At 36.1% G+C, this 14479-nt stretch overlaps 1 pseudogene; it reads left to right on the plus strand.

Annotated features, from left to right (window-relative positions):
- The window catches only part of LOC121971525, a 126413-nt pseudogene that overhangs the window by 90620 nt on the left and 21314 nt on the right, over positions 1–14479 (plus strand).

Consider the following 14479-nt stretch of genomic DNA (forward strand, 5'->3'; position numbering starts at 1 on the left):
TTTCCATTGACATTATGTTTAAGGCGTATATTCAATACTATTAACTTATGTTGGGTAGTTAAGCTTTCTCAAGAGATGACCTTTCAATATTTATAAATCTTTCTATCCTTCTTCCTAATCATAAGAAATCAATTTGTGATTAATTATTCCCAGTTTTGAACATGACTAAGTGTTCTTCTCTTTTCTTGAAAAATATATTAGCTAATATAAGGTCATATGCTCTCATAACATTTAATATAGTTTTCCCTTCCTTATTTTTCGTTCCAAACTCATAACTCCTACCCTCTCATATTCCTCAATTTTGACTTCGACATGCCCATTTATATCACCTCCTATTAAAATCATTTCATTTGACTGAATGTTTTGTAATATTTCATCTAAATCGTCCGAAAACCTTGATTTGATAGCTTCATCAAATCTTACTTGCGGTGCATATACGCTAATTATGTTCATAGTTTCTTTTGCCACTATTATCTTAATGGCTATAATTCTATCATCTTTTCTAACTACTCGTACAACTTCATCTTGTAACAAACTATTTACAATATTACTTACTCAATTTTTTGCTTTACTTTTTCCAATGTACCTTAACTTAAAACCTGAGTCTTAAAACTTGAGTTCTCTACCCTTCTTGCTTATCCATTGTTTCTTATACACACAAAATATTAATTCTTTTCCTAATAATTGTATTTACTACCTCTATTGATTTACCAGTGAGTGTTCCTATGTTTCATGATCCAAATATTAGATTATTAGTTTTCCTATCATATTTGTTGTTATTCAATCTATTGTATGAGAACTCTTGCCTATTTAACAATACACCCAAGTTCTCATAGAGATGTAGCGGTCCTTGTATAAGTTATAGTCGAACCCTGCAACACGAACTCTTGCATATTTAGCACTACACCCGAGTTCTGGAGATGTAGCGGTCCTTGTTGAGACGTTATAGTCGGACTCTGCAACACTTTCCTTCCGGGGAACAACCTAGCATTAACACAATAGTTTAATGGATCCATTAATTGAATATTTACCATAATTTTAACGCTGGCTGGCAACCTAACGCAATCCTCCTTTATTCGTGTTTGGGATCGGCCATGACCGGTCGTCATGGGCGGAGTTAGCATATCAACTACTAACAAGTACAAATATGACAACATCTACCCATGCTATGATAACACTAATGACATCATTAATGACGATCTACTATAATGATGGTTTAAAACATTACTGACATGAGAAAACAAGTGTGACATATACCTATCAAAGTTTTAAACACTCAATAGAACCCTTGCCGCAGGAAGGCGAGCGACGAAGCTACAAATTTTATTTGTGAGCAACAAAGGCAAGTGATGGAACCGTAGCCGTGAGATGAGGTGAGGTATACAATTGATTCCTCATTCTCCTCCTCTGCCTTGTTGGCCTCGTTCTCCCATAGAACCCTAGCCATGAGACAAAGTGGATCAATGAAGCTACGAGTTTCATCCACGAGTGAAGGCCAAGTGACCAAACCTTAGCTGTGAGATGAAGGTGAGGTACATGATCATTTCTTTGTTCACCTCCATTTCCTTGTTCACATTCTCTGCAGTCTAGGGTTAGTGCTCAACACAACCACCAACAAGATCAAGGCATCTCATTCAAGCTTGAGATCAAAACCCTAGCTCTCAATGATATTACAAATCTTGGGCATAATAACAAAGCAATATAGCATACATATGGTTGCATACCAACTACTAGCATGTTCATTGATAACAACATCAACAACATGCAGCATATTGACTACCAACAAGTGCAACAACATTAATGCTAATGCAATATATCAATTATCAACAACCACAATGACAATATAAGAACAGTAGAACCAACCTACAACCCCACTTATAGGTGACTTGAACGGCTTTACAAACCTTGACTGTACAAATTTAAAGCATCGCACCATATGTATTGAGTCATGCTCTGCCAGACGACTAACATCTTGTGGAGTCAATCCATAGGTATCATGCCTCCTATGTGTTGTGTTGGACATACCAACATGCACCAAGGAGAAAGGGGATGTAGGTTGACTCCACTTAGGCAAAAATATTGTGCCAAAAAGGCAGTTTAAGTTACATCCCCACTTATATTGATTTGCATAGAACAAAGTTTTAAACCTAAGTTTTTTCATATTATATGAAGAAATAAGTGATCTGTACAACACATTACCACCAATACAAAGTGCAATATTGGATGCAGATGGCGAAGTAGAATAGGTAAGAGATACTGGATGGATGAGAAGATAGAGCGCTTGCTTGAAAATGTTAGGAAACTTAAGCAACAAAGAACACTAGATGTAGTAATGATAAGGAATAAATTCATGGCTTTGTACACAAGATAAAGTATCATTGATAGAGATTGTACTGGAAGACTACATTAAGAGATCAGATGCTGCTGGGAGAATGTCATATGATTGAAGAATTATTCATGGAGCCTGAGAAGGCAACATCCACGTTCTTCACCATGTCTATCACGAGCATTTGTAGCAAGAGCATATTGTTTATTACTTATGAGTAATAGAAGATAACTCAGTCAGTAAAAATTCATGAGATGAGAAAACAAATAAATTACGCCCTAAAGTGCCCTCTCCCTCGGCATGGTAACTCCATTGGTATCAACTATGCCAGCCATTAGAAGTGTAGCAAAGGTGCTAAATATCACTTGTCACTTACACAATTTTACTAATTCACAGTACTAATTAAGATGAAGGATCCAATTTATTAAAATTGTTCATGAAATTGCTTTTAGGTACATAATAGCAAAAACATGAAACAACTAAAATGTTTATAAAAATAAATGCATAAAAAAGTGAATAAACTGATGAAAACTCTGAAAGTTTGAAACATTCGGAAAGCGCCAATAACAAAAAATCTAGAACACCTATAAACAAAGGCGAGGAAAAATATTTTGTCTTTCTTATTAATGAACCAAGACCCACTTTTATAATTACAATGGGAATAAATAAATAAATAAAACTATTCTGGCTAAATAAGTTTTTCTAAATAAATAAAGAAAACTATTCTGCATAAATAAGTTATTTTAAATAAATAAAGAAAACTATTCTACCTAAATATATTGTTCTATCAAATCACTCTAATTGATTATATCCTATTTGCACCCGTGATATAGAAAGAAAGATAAAATATTTGGTTATTTCCTACACTCCACCTCAAGCTTGATTGTATATATTAATGAGACAAGCTTGCCTTCAAGAACATTATAAACTTGTTCAGATAATCCTTTTGTAAGAAGATCACCTAGTTGGTGAGATGTTCGAATATACTCAATACTGATAATGCCTTTATCCACCTTTTCTCTAATGGAATGATGAATAACCTCTACATGTTTAGTGCGGTCATGATAAACAGGGTTGTGAGCTATACTGATGGTTGACTTTTTATCACAATGGAGGAGCATAGTATCTTCAAACTGATTTTTTAGGTCTTCCATCACTCTTTTCATCAAGATGAGTTCACAAACTCCATAAGCCATAGCTCTATATTCCGCTTCAGCACTACTTCTTGAACTTCTAATTGTTTTTTGCTATGCCACATCACTAAATTTCCCCATACTATCGTGCAATACCCAGAAGTTGACTTTGTATCATCAATTGATCCAAAGTTTTTGATGACTTCAGAGAATCGATTGAACCAGGCACGAGATGATTGTTTTAACCCATAGAGAGATTTATTGAGGTTGCATCTAGTCTTACCATCTAAATTTTCACCAATCCTGGAGGTTGATTCATATAAATCTCCTCTTCAAGCTCTCTATTGAAAAAAATATTTTTTATATCAAGTTGATGTAATGGGCAATCTAGATTAGCTGCCAATTGTAGAAGAATTCTAATAATATTGAGTTTGGCAATAGGAGCAAAAGTCTGTGTAATTAATCTCATAGGTTTGAGTAAAATCTTTGGCCACCAGGTGAGCTTTATGCCTTTCAATTGAATTATCAGCCTTGTACTTAATCATGAAAACCCATTTGCAATCAACGACACTTTTCCCTTTGGTAATTCCGCCAGATTCCATGTATTATTTTATTTAAGAGCATGCATTTCCTCAAGGACAATAGTCTCAATCAAGAATGACTATTGCCTCCATGATAGGCCTGTGAATCGATTCAGTAGACAGTTTTGAAGTGAAAGCACTAAATGTGGAGGATAAATTTGAATATGAGATAAAGTTCGAAATGAGATGTTTGGTACAGGATCAAACACCCTGACTACAATTGGTATATCAAGATCGAGAAATGTATCTTGTTAGAGGATTCTACCAACTGTTCATCTTCTTGGTTGTGACTAGGATTCACAATCTCTTTATTAGCTTGAAAATTTTTTCTCCTTGAATAAACTAGGATGTAGGATGTCCTGGTTTTCGTTTGTAGGGTGTCCTGGTTTTGGTTTGATACTTTCTATGTTAAACTAATTTGAGGGTTGACTTGGATAGAATTAGACATGAAAGCAGGCGTGGTGTCTAAATTAACACTAAGTAAAGGAAGAGTATCCCAAGACCGACCAACATGCCTCATCAACCCCCCTAAGCAAACTGTGAGAGAAATAAGGGATACCTTCAAAATAACCCTTTTGAGTAGGGGAATACCCAACAAAGATGGTTTTAAGAGCTCGAGGATCAAGTTTGCTGCGTTTATGGGCATGAATATGCACTAAGACCATACATCTAAATGTCTTTAAAGGTAGATTATTGAAGCTGAAAATTTGTGGATATTTTTGGGTGAGAAGAGACAAAAGCATGGCAAAGTTTATAGAACGACTAGGGAGACGATTGATGTGATATGCGACTGTGAGGATTGTATCGCCACATAAATATTTTGGCATATGCATGGTGAACATAAGGGCACGAACTACTTCTAACAAATGACGATTTCAAAAACTCCATTTTGTTGTGGAGTATCCATACATGAGCTTTGATGATTGATCCCATTTTCTAATAAATAGTCACCTAAAATAAGTAGCCTATGTATGATCATCAATAAATGAAATAAATCATCTTTTCCTACGAGAGGTGAATTTGTGAGGGCCCCCCAAGTATCACTATAAAATAATGAAAATGGGGAAGATAGTTTATATTGTTTTAGAGAGAAATAAATGTGTGTATGCTTAGCTAGCTGACACACTGCACAACGAAAATAAAAAGGATCTTTATTATTAAACAAACACTTCAAATAATCAAAAGATTGACTATGAGACATTATTTCTTTATCACTATAAACATAATTAAAAGCACATGAGACACTAAAGATTGACTATTTTTTTTTTCCTCAAAGTAATACATACCTTTGTGAATTCTAGCATTGTCAATCGCCTTCCTTGATAGTAGGTCTTGAATTGACATGACCAAGACAAAAATTTAGCAATACAACGGTTATTGAGAGTGATTTATTAATAGAAATTGGATTGCATTTCAGAGCAGGTTCATAGAAAATAGATTTCAGAATAACGGGTTGAGATAATCGAATATTGCCTATGCCAACAACTACGATTAATGATCCATCAGCAATTCTAACCGTGGTTTGACGAGAACAGGGATAATATGAGGAAAGAAAACTCGAGTCACTTGACATATAGTTAGAGACCTCGGAATTAATGATTCAAGGGGTTGTTGAATGATTAAAAAAAGATGAATTGAGTTTACCCGATTGAGTCATTGAGCAGGAGCCGACATTAGATCTGGAAGAAGCATTAAGGGCCATCTGGTTGAGGAGTTTACAATATTGTTCAATATGTTCTTTGGTAAAGGGAGTAGAAACATCGGAGACAAGTTTTTCTTGGCTCTATTGAGTATGATATCTACAACCTTTATTCTTTTGCCATGGTTGCCAACCCGTATATTTCCCAACATTGTCCTTGGTGTGGCCTGGTTGGTTGCAGCGTTCACACCAAGGATATTTATTTTGATGTTGACTTGGTGCGGGAATTTTGGTAGAAACCAAAGTTGGTGGAATCATCTCATCAGGAAGCATGGCTTTGCAATGAGCTTCTTCTCGTCGGACCTTCGCACAAGCTTCTTTGGGAGATGGGTATGGGTCACGCGCAACAATACAGTCACGTACCTTATATAGATTACGATTAAGACCAACTAAAAAATCAAACACGCACTCCTTTTCAATATTACGACAAATTTTGACACTACAATCAACGCACGTTGAATTTTCTTCAAGAAATAGACCAAGTTCGTGTCAAAGATCTTGAAGATCAAAGAACTATTGTGACACAGAATTTGAACCTTATTTCAATTCTTTTAGCTTCGATCGTAGTTCAAAAATCTTTGAAGTATTGCTTAGATTTGAATACATGTTCCAAGTTGTGTCCCACACCTATTTGGTCGTCTTGAACAAGAAATAATGACAGTTATTGTTGGGTTCCATGGAGTTAATCAGCCAGGCAAGCACGATTGAATCCTTAGCGAGCCACATTTGATACGATGCATCACTTGATGTGGGTTAAAAAGAATCCTTATAGGTTCATCCCCATCAATATGTCATACAAACCCCGTTTAATCCTCAAAAAAAATTCCTAAAGCCTCCCAATTATTCAATAGAAAAATTCCTTAATGAATGACTATTGTTTTATATTTTATTTTATTATTATTAGTTATAGTCACTGAATTACCTTCGTCCCAGAAAACGTCAAACTAACATAAAAATATTCAATTTCCTTATTTTTAAACATTCGATGCTAGTGGACCTTACAAGAAGAGTGCTTTTGGCTATCTATCCTACCACTACCACTGAGCATCATTGATCGTATTTACAACATTTGTAGATCGTTCATGTGGACATCGAAGCACCCACCAGTGTCATGGGCAGATATGGGTAAAATCCAAAGAGAAAAGTGGCTTGGGATTTGTGATTTACGAGCTTGGAACTTAGCCCTTTTGGCAAAAGGACTTTGATAGATACAAGCTAAGGAGGATGTGCTCTTTGATAAAGTGGGTGCATCATACTTACCTGAGGCATGTAGATATATGGACATGAGCGGGAGCCCATTTGAATTCCCCTATGATCAAGCGCCTACTGTAGATACGAAATCTTATATTATTTGCTGCTGACTCCCCGTAGGCGACCGGACAAAGACTAGCAGAGTGGTTTGCTCAGGAGGGCGGGGTGGATCATGCATATGACTTCTTTGGACATCCTAGTCCTAAGAAATGGACTCGAACAGGGTGGAAGTCTTACTTACAACCAAGTCATATAGTTAGTTTTTGGATGTTGGCAAAGAGGTATCTTCCCACGAGACAAACAAGATTACATAGAGGATCAACGGTGCACTTTTTATAGATAGGTACTAGAGTTGTAGGAGAACCTATTCTTCGGGGTCCCTCCTATTATGGAGTTATGGAAGAGGATTCGGGATTGGCTATACATGTGGTAGGAGATGTCTACCCATCGGAGGATATTGAGAGTCTTTAGGAGATATTGTCGTGGGAGTCGAATGTTGACAAAGACTCAACATCTTGCCTTGTCCTCTTTGGTTCACTATGTGTGGAGAGCAAGAAATAGTAATTTCTTTGATAAGGTGCAATTAGACTGCTAGAAGATTTTTAGAAGTGTGCAAATTCATATATTCCGGTCCTTAGGAGTGTCCTTTGATCTGACACTTTATCAATCATGAGTCACTACTAAAGTATCAATCATGAGCCAATACTAAAGTTTACTTATTGTACGCTTTGTCAGTGCTATATATAAAATTCCACTTATAATAATAATAATAATAATAATAATAATAATAATAATAATAATAATATTGGGAAGCCATCAAATACTCACCCAATAAAACCACTAGTCCCTACGAAGTACTCAATGTCTGATGCAATATCATATCAGAGTATATTTCCAAAGATCGGTATACATGAGTTTACACACTCCTAAAGATTTTCTCAATATCTAACTATCCCTCTCCAAAGAAATTTCTATTCCTCGTTTGTCAAACATAATAAATCATGGAAGACAAGGCTAGGTGACAGACCTTTGTTGAAACCCTATTCCCTTGGTAGTATCTCCCAAAGACTCGCATCATCCGCTTGTACAGATATCTCTTGTTAGATATGAAGTCATTCTTTAATCCTCCTCTAAAGCTCCGCAATAGGGGGCACCCAAAGAAAAGATGCTCTGGGGACTCTATCACCTGACAGTAGAAGGTGCACTATTGATCTTCCAAGTATTCTTTATCTCTTGTGGGGAGACGTCGTTGCGCTAACATCTAAAATGTAACTGCATGGCTCGGCTGAATATATATCTTCTACATTGTTCGGACCCATGGTTTCTTAGGGTTAGGGTGCCTAAAGAAATCATAAGCCCAAGCCACTCCATCATCCTGAGTAAACCAATATGCTAGCATCTATCCAACAGCCTTCGGTGTCCTTGCTGTCAATAGGATAAAGTCCCGTATCTGAAAGCAATCGCTTAATCACTGGGAGTCTGTGTGGACGACCTCCCGAGACCATACATGCATGAGGATGGCTCTTTAGCCATAATCTTCATTCAGTAAGAAGATGGCTCATCACATGCATGATTCACTACCTAAGTTTGCAAATAATTCAAAATTAAAGGGAAAGATAAGGAATCACAATTGGAGGAAGGTGATGTTGGGTTTTTCGGGCCGCGAAAACCGCTTTTCGCGTCGCGGAAACCTCGAATCACCCAAAGCCGTAGATCCGTGCAAGAAAAACCGAATGAAATACAAGTACGAGTTTTAAATATCTAGATCTACTCCTAGATCTATGTGTTAAGAAGTATACCTTGAAGCGTGCCCTTTCGTGTTCCCGCTCGTCCAAGGAATTGTCGGATCTCTAGACCGTCAAGCGTCGGTCCTCTAGAAGTATCCACACGGACACGTAGGTGGAGAAAACCTCACACAAAGGTCGGCGAAGCAAGGAGGAGAGGGAGAAGGAGAGCTTGAGGAAGAAGAAAGGAGTGAATGAGGCTTCAATGAAAAATTCATTTCTTTTCCCTCACTAAAGTGGCCGGCCACATCTCCAAGAGTAACCCCCATTTCTCATTTAATGCCTCATTAAAAGAGAATGGGTATGTAACTCCCATGAGGTGGCACACCATGATGATGTGGAACATCATCATTGGTCCACCTAATGCCAACTCACCAGTGAGGTGGCAAAAAGTCAAGTCAAAATTGACCTTTGGTCTTCCTTCTCAAGTCAAGTCAAACTTGACCCAATCTCTACCATGGTTGATCTAATCCAACCATTTGATTCGAGCCAACTTAATATAATGAATCTAATTCATTAAATTAAATTGATTTAATAAGTCATAATCTAAATTAGACTCATTGAATACTTGAATCAACTTGAGTCCAACTCAATTAGCCCAATTAGGATTACTTTTAATCCAATTTGATTCATCAAATGAATCTAATCCTCTTGGTTCATCATATGAACCAAATCTCCATCTAATTGTCCTTAGTGTGTGACCCTATAGGTTCTTGTAAAGTTGGCAATGCCCCTAAACTCATTTAGGAACATAAGTAATGAGTGGTATCTAGCAACACATCATTACTACCCAAATTACAAGAATGTTGAGATCCAACATCACCTTGTGACTACTAATTGTGACTCCTCACAATATGTGACATTGTCCTTCTATCCTAGACATCTAGATTGATCAATGTGAGGCATAGAACGTGTCATCCTCTAATCAATCTAAATCTTGAACTCTAAGTAGACTCACTCAATCAAATGAGCTCAACATCTAATGTTGACTCATTTGGGTATGGTCATGCACTTAGTGGTCTCACTCTATCAAGAATACCGATGTCGCTCCCGTTATATGGGAGGGATAGATCCCATCTACATCACTCACATCCCTCTGCATAATTCGTTATATACCCAGTAATCGCCTTTATAGTCCACCCAGTTACGGGTGACGTTTGACGAAACCAAAGTACATAACTCCTATGTAGGGATCCATGGTGACTGTCTAAAGACTAATAGTCATACTAATAGCCACGAGAAAGTATATGACACTCATATAACGATCCATGATACTTTCTCGGGTCATTCAATATATATTCTCCAATGTATACCCATGTGTCGACGATATCTATATCCATGACTTGTGAGATCAAGTCATCGAGCTGACCTACATGCTAGTCTTATTGCATTAACATTGTCCCTGAATGTTAATACTCGACTAGGAATGATTTAGAGTAGTGTTCCCTATATCATCTCACTATCGATTCAACTAATCGATTGATATAGGTATGAACCTTCTACTCAAGGACGCTATTATACTTAGTCTATTTGACACTAATACAAATAAGTATAATAACCAAACAAATGCCTTTATTAATATACAAGAATATGATACAATGAGTCCATACAATCATCAAATGATTGGCTCTAGGGCTCTAACTAACAGGTGAAGGGGTTGAAATCTATGTAGATTACAATTCATGGAAAAGAGTGGTAGGGAGGCTCAAGATCTCAAAGAGAGGTTGGGGTTTAGGGTAAAAATAGGTCAGTTTTTGGGTTTTTAATAAACAACATGCAACAAAATAGATTGTAAATGACACCTCTTTGCTATGGGTTGGATTGAAGCGATTGTAATCAAGGATAAAGGTGAGATAACTTTGCCATGAAAGTCATCACATTGTTCTTGTAATGTAAAAATATTTAAGATATAATTGATACCAAGGTTTAAAATCTCAAACCTTGCTGGGGTTTCTTATTGGAACAATATAGTTTCAGCACTATATTGTGTCGTATCGTTAAGGTTTTGATACTTTATTTAATTGAATTATTAACGATTTCAAGATTAATTTTAGTTGGTATAAGTTGGTCTCTTCGGATAATTTAGTAGGGGTATCAAATTTCTTTAGTTTGGGATGATGTAAGATATCCAACTTTTATCTTGTTTGACATAACCAATTAAGTTGAACCGAACTAACTTATTATCTTTGGTATATAATGTGGTCTAATTAAGTCTTAGGAAACTTCATCAAGTAGGCACAAAGATTACCATCATGTTGATCCCAATAGAGGGTTTGGTTTGAACTTATAATGATAACAAGTGAATTAGAGATAAACCAAGTTATATTTGGGCTGAGTAAGTTTAGTCGTATTAATTAAATTTGCGAAAATGGTAATTCTTTAGGGACTATATAATTTTGTTTTCCTTTATTCTGATTCATACTTGCCCTCACCACCTCTACCTTCTCTTGTTTCTCTCCTTCCCTCGTGCCACCCATCATCACCCTACTCTCATAACTGATTACTTGATCCCTACTGCCTTCAATACTTCTTTCCTTGCTGCTCTCCTCTCTCTCATGTATTCTCTCTCATACAACCTCTCTCTCCCTCATGATCTCTCTTGTTATTTCTGTACTCTTGCCTCCATGAATTCCTCTCTCGCCCACTCAATCTTGCAGGTGGAGAAGTCTCTCTTTCCCACTCGTCCTCTTGCGCAAGAGATGTCATTAGGAAGGTCTGAAGGATCACAATTTGAAACAACCCATAGAAATCGTTAGCCTCCTCACACTACTCCATATTCCAAAATAGTTTGTTGCATTTGCATCATCAAGAAAGCTTCGAGTGAGATATTTCGAGGTTCCAAGTTCTATGTGTTGGTTAGTTGGCAAAACAAAATAACTGTGCTAACTAGCATGAAAAGGGAGCAATCCTTGAGATACTACGGTAATTCTTCTCATTTTACCTTCAAAGTAGTTTAACTATTGTGATGTGCAAGCTTATGTAAATGATATGCAATTGAGAATTATTACTTTGCTTGAATTTAGTTTGTCACAATTGAGAAATATCACTTTAAAGGTGATGAATTGATCCAAACTATTAGAATGTCCATAAGTATAACTTCTTGTTAGAGCTAATTAGTGGTGCTACAAATTATTTTCCTTTGGTCATAGGTTATATCAAGGATCACCTTTAAATCCTTATTTTTTTACATTATATTAAATGATATATAAAGGGAAGCTTGGTGCACGAAGCTCTTGCCAATATGTGTTTATTATACGTTGTTTTACCCTGCATTGTAGTAGGTTGTTTCCTTGACTCATCCATTGTTTTCGGGACTCTACCATTAGGTCACATGGCAACAATTTTAGGTTCTCCTTCAATGATATCATTTAATATGTTTGTGTATATATTGTTTGAACTATTAGTAATGTAAAAAAAGATTTTCCTATAGTCGTAGGTCTAAATCCATTGTTAGCTCTAAGCCCTGATTTTTTAACATTGTATAAAATGAACTAACCAATAATGTCCAACATAAAGCTCTTTGATATAAGTTATATATTAATTTATGAAAGTTTAATTTCATTAAATTCTACTCTTGAATTTTGAATAAAAATTTTAGAAATTAAAATTTTATAATAATCATAACTAAGAAATAGAATATGATAGTTTAGATTATTGGCATTGAAAATGCTGAAACAGATTATATATATCTTAGGTTTATTATTCAACAAGAAGAGTATACTAATGAAAGTATCATTAAGAAAAATCAGATAAAGAATGATTGATCAAAATGGAGGGAAGTTTTTGTAATATTTTGTGGTAAATTTTATAAGATTGTGAAATTACCTGTTATATTTATTAATGTAACATAGATGAATATGGTGAGATGGACTTGTAGAATTACTATTTACTAGAAAGGATAAAATACTAATATTCTGGTGCACCTTTATTTAGCTCCACAGCTGATTTTAGGTTGAGACGGTATTGCTATGTTCAATGTCATCAAAGAAGTTTAGTTAGAAAAGTTAATTTGTTAGAGTTGAACGTCTAGAGGTGAAGAGGGGTCAAGGAAAATGTAAATGAAAAAACTATTTTAATGAATTTGAATGTTATTTGTGATAGTCTTGCTTAGAGCTCTTTGATGAAACTTTTTATGAGTTTCTATATTGCGGTCATGTTCTCACGGGAGCCCCAACACATTGTAATGCTCTCGACCAGAATTGAAATTAGTCATTGAATTTACTACCGGAATTAGAGAGTTTAAATCATTAATGAAAGAGGCAATTGACATTTTGCCCAATTGAGGAATGACACAAGGAAAAAAAAGTTCCAACATTTTGTTCATTTAAAGCATGGTGGCAAAAGGCGACTACGCTTGCCCCAACGCCCTTGCCAACCTGTCCCAGGGCCAACAAGGAGGAAGTAAATCACGGATGGCTATTAGCCTTTGAAATAGTGATTGGCGTATGAGGGAGACATTTATCTCGGCTATGCCAAGATTCGAACCCCAGACGTCATCGTGACGACACCTCATGCTCTAGCCACTAGACCGTCCCGAGAGGACCTCGTTCATTTAAAGCATACAAAGCAAGAAAAAGGGGAAAATGAGGGAGAACCAGCGAAACATGTGATAATGGTGGGAAGAGAAGGGTGGCAGTTTTGGTTCATTCTAAGTAGGGTGCTATTGTTTCCTCTTTCATGTGTTGGTTTGTGATGGAGACAAGCATGTATTGTAGATACTTCAGATGAAGGGGAGACCTAGGTTATTTTTATATGTGGGCCACAGTGTTTTAAGCAACTACATGGAGTGCATGAATTTGTTAAATTCTGTGAGAGATTATGCAACAATACGTCAATTCTTGCTTGAGTGGTCATATAGCAGGCATAGGGGCAGATTGCAGGCAGTATTGTAGATATATTGCATACTCTGAAGCAACAACTGTGTGGGATGTCAATGAAGAGGAGAGGGGGTAATTAGGAAATAGGTTTATAATGCTCTGACAGCTAGTTTAAAGGAATACTTGTGGAGCTCTTTATTAAGCACAGCTGCTCTCTATATAAAGAGGAGGCATGATATAACTTGCACAAGATTATTTTATTTAAAGTTGGATATAATAGATTTGGTTAAAGAATCTTGAGCACAATATCAGTCTAATTTATTATGTATTGTTTTAAATTTATGGATTCATTTGATCCCTTTTAAAGTACAATGTTGACAGTCCTTACCTTTGTTCTTAATTAGTAATGAATTTTTGTTTTTTTACTAACGAAGGCAATTTATTTTGCAGGAAAATCATGAAATGCTGTTGAGGTGCATTAAAGAAAAATTAGGTTTTAAGGATGGTAGGCCAGTTGCAGCTTGTGCCATCTATAAATTACTTCTTCATTGGCATGCCTTTGAGGCTGAAAAGACAACTATTTTTGATTTTGTTATAAAGGGAATCAACAATGTTCTAGAGGTTTGTTTTGTTTTTTACTTTCTCTTATCAGTTTCACTATTGAAATGAATCTTAGTATTGTTTACATTTCCCTCCCTACATTTCAGGTAGATAATGAGGAAGATAACTTGCCATATTGGTTATCCAACTCTTCTTCACTTCTGTGCCTCTTGCAAAGGAATCTTCGATCAAAAGAATTCTTGACAACACCTTCTAGACGCTTTGGATCCTTGGGTCTTAATCGGAGAATTGTATGTGTTAGATATTAACTGCATAGACTTTTTCCTG

Source organism: Zingiber officinale, chromosome 4A (assembly GCF_018446385.1).
Source record: "Zingiber officinale cultivar Zhangliang chromosome 4A, Zo_v1.1, whole genome shotgun sequence".
NCBI lineage: Eukaryota > Viridiplantae > Streptophyta > Magnoliopsida > Zingiberales > Zingiberaceae > Zingiber > Zingiber officinale.